The sequence below is a fragment of the Pelobates fuscus genome, chromosome 1, assembly GCF_036172605.1.
Source record: "Pelobates fuscus isolate aPelFus1 chromosome 1, aPelFus1.pri, whole genome shotgun sequence".
NCBI lineage: Eukaryota > Metazoa > Chordata > Amphibia > Anura > Pelobatidae > Pelobates > Pelobates fuscus.
The window spans coordinates 407900584-407906760 of record NC_086317.1 but is presented as its reverse complement, the minus strand read 5'-3'; positions in this window follow the sequence as shown (position 1 = coordinate 407906760).

Sequence of the window (6177 nt, the reverse complement as noted above, 5' to 3'; positions counted from 1 at the left end):
ATACTAAGTAAAAATTACTTAGTATTAGTAAATACTGCGAGTAGGGGCATGTCTAGTAAACAGTGAGCAGCCTGTGACTGCTCACTGTTTTAAAAAAAATAAAAAATAGTGCCCCCCCGGCCTCCACCCCTGAGCGGCGGGTGGGGGCCCTAAAGTAAAATGATGGGGGGACCTATTGTCCTCCCCCCTGGCCCTCACCCCTGAGCGGCGGGTAGGGGCCCTAAATACTAATAAGGGGGGGACCTAATGTCCTCCCCCCTGGCCCCCACCCCTGAGCGGTGGGTGGGGGCCCTAAACAAGAATAAGGGGGGGAACCTAGTGTCCTCCCCCTGGCCCCCACCCCTCAGCGGCAGGTGGGGGCCCTAAATACTAATAGGGGGAGGACCTAAGTCCTCCCCCCTTGCCCCCACCCCTGAGCGGCGGGTGGGGGCCCTAAATACTAATAAGGGGAGGGACCTAATGTCCTCCCACTGGCCCCCACCCCTCAGCGGCGGGTGGGGGCCCTAAATTCTAATAGTGGGGGACCTAATGTCCTCCCCCCTGGCCCCCACCCCTGAGCGGCGGGTGGGGGCCCTAAATACTAATATGGGGGGGACCTAATGTCCTCCTCCCTGGCCCCCACCCCTGAGTCGCGGGTGGGGGCCCTAAATTGTAATAAGGGGGGGGACCTAGTGTCCTCCCCCCTGGCCCCCACCCCTGAGGGGTGGTTGGGGGCCCTAAAAAAATTCCCCCCCTAGGTGACTAGGGGTCCCCAAACCCCTAGTCACCACCTCCCCCCCCCAAAAAAATATCCTCCTACCTACCCGACACCCTAAAAACTAATGGGGGGGGGGACCTTTAACTAAGTACCTGTAAAAAAGAAAATAAAACTTACCATTTGATGTTTTCTTTCTTCTAAAATCTTATTTTTTTAGCCCCAAAAAAGGTAAAATAAAAAAAAACATAATAACCGACGCAATTATAATTTAAAAAAAAAAAGAGCGCAAAAAATATAATCCTTCTTCACCCATGGAGGGCTCCGCGCAGACTGAGCTCTGCAGGGCGGGGGAAGGCTTATAAAGCACCATTGTTTGGAAAGATGTGTGCCTTATGAGTACAGTTCATAATACCTCCACTGTTATGGTACGCACAAAAGAAATCATGAAGCCACAATCATGAATGCTTGTGGAATGCCTACATTTTGTTAAAAAAAAGTGTGACAAGCCTGTGGTTCATTCTGACTTCATTTGGTAAGTTGCCGAACGTATATTTGTGAACCACCAAACACCAAATGGCTGTGAATAGAGCTGGACGTCGTGTTGTTGGCTTTGTCAACCCGGAACGCCTGACTGGTCGTCACTTCATGGACTACATCCCACCAACCAAGAAAAAGTCAGCACCTACAAGGATGTGCGTGGTTTGTTGCGCATTACCCCCATGATGGCATACCATTTGCAAAAGTAGACAACCCAAGGTATTGCAAAAGGGGTATGTCCAGTCATTTTTAGTAGCCACTACTACTAAATGCTATCTTTGGCCAGTGTTTGTGACTAAGTGGCTACTAAAAAAGACTGGACATACCCCACTTGCAATACCTTGGATTGTGTACTTTTGCAAATGGAATGCCATCATGGGGGTAATTCTCATTCCTGGGCTAACACATGGTCTCAAAGGTAACATTACTAATCTGGCAAATTTTAATGTGATAAAAAGTGCTATATTTGACCCTGTAACTTTCCAAAACACTGTAAAATCTGTTAATGGGTGGGTACTGTTGTACTTGTGAGACTTTGCTGAATACAAATAGGTGAATTGTATTGCAGTTAAAGCTAACAGTATTATGACATTTACAGCTAAAATGTCAGGTGGAACTACAATTTTTTTTTTTTAAATCTTAATTTCTCACAGTTGTTTTTTATTTTATTCATAATAAATTATGTTTCATATAGAAATAGTTCATGATAAATTAAAGTCTTGTTTCTCCTGAACAAAATTATATATAAGTGTGGGTGCACTTAATATGAAAGAGGTGAGTTACGGTTGAACATACATATAGCGCAAATTCCAGTTTTTGTTTTGATCAGAACGTGTGCTATTGACTCAGTCCTGAAGGGGTTAATATCAGACATGATGTCCAGTCTGTTCCTCTTAAAGGACCACTATAGGCACCCAGACCACTTCAGCGTAATGAAGTGGGCTGGGTGCCAGGTCCATCTAAGATTAACCCTGCCTGCTTAAACATAGTAGTTTAAGAGAAACTGCTATGTTTACATATGGGTTAATCCAGCCTCTAGTGGCTGTCTCATTGAAAGCCGCTAGAGGCGCTTCTCACTGTGATTTTCACAGTGAGAAGACGCCAGCGTCCATAGGAAAGCATTGAGCATGCTTTCCTAAGGACTGACTGAATGTACACGTGGCTCTTGCAGCACATGCGCATTCAGTCAATGACGTTGGAAGGAGGTGGAGAGTCCCCAGCGCGAGGGAGCCCGGTGCTGTTTAAAGGTAAGTGTTTAACCCCTAACTCCAACTTCAGCCCGGCGGGAGGGGGGCCATGAGGGTGGGGGCACCCTTAGGGCACTATAGTGCCAGGAAAAAAAAATATAGTGCCAGGAAAACGAATTTGTTTTCCTGGCACTATAGTGGTCCTTTAACCCCTTAAGACCGCAGGACGTACTATGCCGTCCTTATTTTGGTGGCTCTAAAATCCGCAGGGCGGCATAGTACGTCCTGCGATCTTATGTACTTACCCGGTCGCCGGCGATCCCACGCCGGCGATCGCGATATGGGGGACTTACCTGGGAGCCCAGGGAGTCCCCCTGCGTCCTCTTCAGCCGCCCAGGGCCATTGAATCGCGAGGTCCTTGCGAGGACCCCGCGATCACATGGACGGCATAGCCGTCCAAGGCATTGCCAGCAGGGGGAGTGCCTGTAATGACAGGTACTCCCCCTGCTGTCTGAAATTCAAATAAAATCAGTTAAAACAGTGTAAAAATAAGATTATATATACTTAGATCATATATATATGTATTATATATATGATCTAAGTATATATATACACATATACACACATACACATAAATATGCATACACTGTCTATGTGTATTTTAATATTAATATATACATAATTATATATATATATATTAATATCAAAATACACGTACAATGATATTGATTAAATATATATATAATTTTCATTATATATATATTTATATATAATAAAAAATAAATAAATATATAAATACGTTAAAAAAATAAATAAAAAAATAATAAAAAAAAAATAGATAAAAAATATATAAACATGCGTAATTTCGTTCTAACTGTATTTTAAAATTAATATATATATATTGATATCAAAATACATGTAGAACGAAATAATATATATATCTATATACATAAGTATATACGTATATATCACTATGTATATACCTATATATAAATAAAAATAATTAAAAAAAATTATATACATATATATACACACATATATATATACACACATATATATATTTAATAATTCTACGCATATATTTATGTAATAATTTTACATAATTAGGTCATTTTATTAATTACAATTTGCAGGACCTGCAAGTTCAGGGAATTACATTGTCTAGCACTATATTTAACTCTGTAACTTTCCAAGACACCATGAAACCTGTACATGGGGGGTACTGTTTTACTCGGAAGACTTCGCTGAACACAAATATTAGTGTTTCAAAACAGTAAAATATATTACAACGACAATATCGTCAGTGACAGTGAAATTTTTTGCATTTTTCACACACAAATGGCACTTTGAAACACTAATATTTGTGTTCAGCGAAGTCTCCTGAGTATAACAGTACCCCTCATGTACAGGTTTTATGGTGTTCAAAAGTTACAGAGTCAAATATAAGGTTTGCGTTTCAGTTTTTTCACATTAAAATTCGCCAGGTTGCCTTTGAGACCGTATGGTAGCCCAGGAATGAAAATTATCCCCATGATGGCATACCATTTGCAATAGTAGACAACCCAGGGTATTGCAAATAGGGTATGTTCAGTTTTTTTAGTAGCCACTTAGTCACAAACACTGGCCAAAATTTGCGTTCAAATTAGTTTTTTGCATTTTCAAATATTAACACTAACTTTGGCCAGTGTTTGTGACCAAGTGGCTACTAAAAAAGACTGGACATACTCAATTTGCAATACCTTAGGTTGTCTACTTTTGCAAATGGTATGCCATCATGGGGGTAATTCTTATTTCTGGGCTACCATATGGTCTCAAAGGCAACGTAACCAATCTGGCGAATTTCAATGTAAAAAAACTGAAATATGTAACACGCTATATTTGACCCTGTAACTTCCCAAAACACCATAAAACCTGTACATAGGGGGTACTGTTTTACACGCGAGACATCGCTGAATACAAATATGTGTATTGTATTGCAGTAAAAGCAAACAGTATTATGACATTCACAGTTAGAATGTCACGTAGAACTAAAAAAATTTAAAAAAATTCTTATTTTCTCCCATTTTTTAAATATTTTTTTCATATTAAATTATGTTCCATACCTAAATATTTGATGTTAAACGAAAGCCCTGTTTCCCCTGAATAAAATGATATATAATAATGGGGGGTGCATTTAATATGAAAGAGGTGAATTATGGTTGGAGAGACATATAGCGCAAATTTCAGGTTTTGTTTACGTTTTTTTGGATCACAACTTGTACATTTGGCTGCGGTCTTAAGGGGTTAATGTGGGACTGTGAATGTGGTCAGACCCCATAAACCAGAACAAGCTTGTTGCAGGTCACTTGCCTTTGAGAGGGCGGCAGCTTTGTGTAAAGTTATATTAAATTTTATCATAATTTTCTTTAATGCATTGTCTATATAACACAGTAATAAAATGAGGGTGTTGGTCAATCCCCGATAGTTACATACTATTATATTAGCAATAAGATCATAACAGGAGTCAAACTACACTAAACCTAGAAATATAATATTTTCTAAATTAATTTTCAGATATCTATATTAACGACATTACTATTATTTTGCTATAATACTTTATTCAGAAGAAGAAAAAAAAACTACTTTTCAATTTCCATCCATACCACCCATACAAGTGCGGGTGTTCTATCAAAAAACCCTACCCCGTGAAAATTCCCTACCCTCGTCACTTCCGGTGACGCAGCCGCACCGGAAGTGACCCTCATCCAATGGAGGAGGAGGGTGTGCGCCGCCGCGCAGGCGCACATCAACTAGGCTTGGTAGGGATTTTTCACGGGGTAGGGGATATTAACGCCACAGTGCGCACGCGCGGCAAAGTACTCCCGTCGGAGGTACAGCGCGCGTGCGCACTAGTGGCAAGGGAGCTCTTCACAAACCGCGCGTGCGCATTATAGGGGTAGGGAATTTTGATGGCTATTAGCCCTGTGAGATCTCCCTACCCCTATACTGCGCATGCGCGAACTCTGATCGTCGGATTAAAGCCTCTCCCTGCTCCCAACACTCTCAGCCATCCAAGATTGAGGGTGAAGTATGGTGGGACGGTGGGTGTTTATGTGCATTATATTGGGGGGGTCTGCGCAGAATTGGGGGGTCTGTACAGTATAATAGGGGGGCTGCGCAGTATAATAGGGGGGCTGCGCAGTATTGGGGGGGTCTGTACAGTATGGGGGGTTGCGCAGTATAATAGGGGGCTGCGCAGTATTGGGGGGGTCTGTACAGTATGGGGGGGTATGCACTATAGCTATCACACTTTTATATTGTTCCTATTGTATACACCTTCTATTTTTACCCCCCCATACTGTACAGACCCCCCCAATATAATGCACATAAACACCCACCGTCCCACCATACTTCACCCTCAATCTTGGATGGCTGAGAGTGTTGGGAGCAGGGAGAGGCTTTAATCCGACGATCAGAGTTCGCGCATGCGCAGTATAGGGGTAGGGAGATCTCACAGGGCTAATAGCCATCAAAATTCCCTACCCCTATAATGCGCACGCGCGGTTTGTGAAGAGCTCCCTTGCCACTAGTGCGCACGCGCGCTGTACCTCCGACGGGAGTACTTTGCCGCGCGTGCGCACTGTGGCGTTAATATCCCCTACCCCGTGAAAAATCCCTACCTAGCCTAGTTGTTGTGCGCCTGCGCGGCGGCGCACACCCTCTTCCTCCATTGGATGAGGGTCACTTCCTGTGCGTCTGCGTCACCGGAAGTGACGA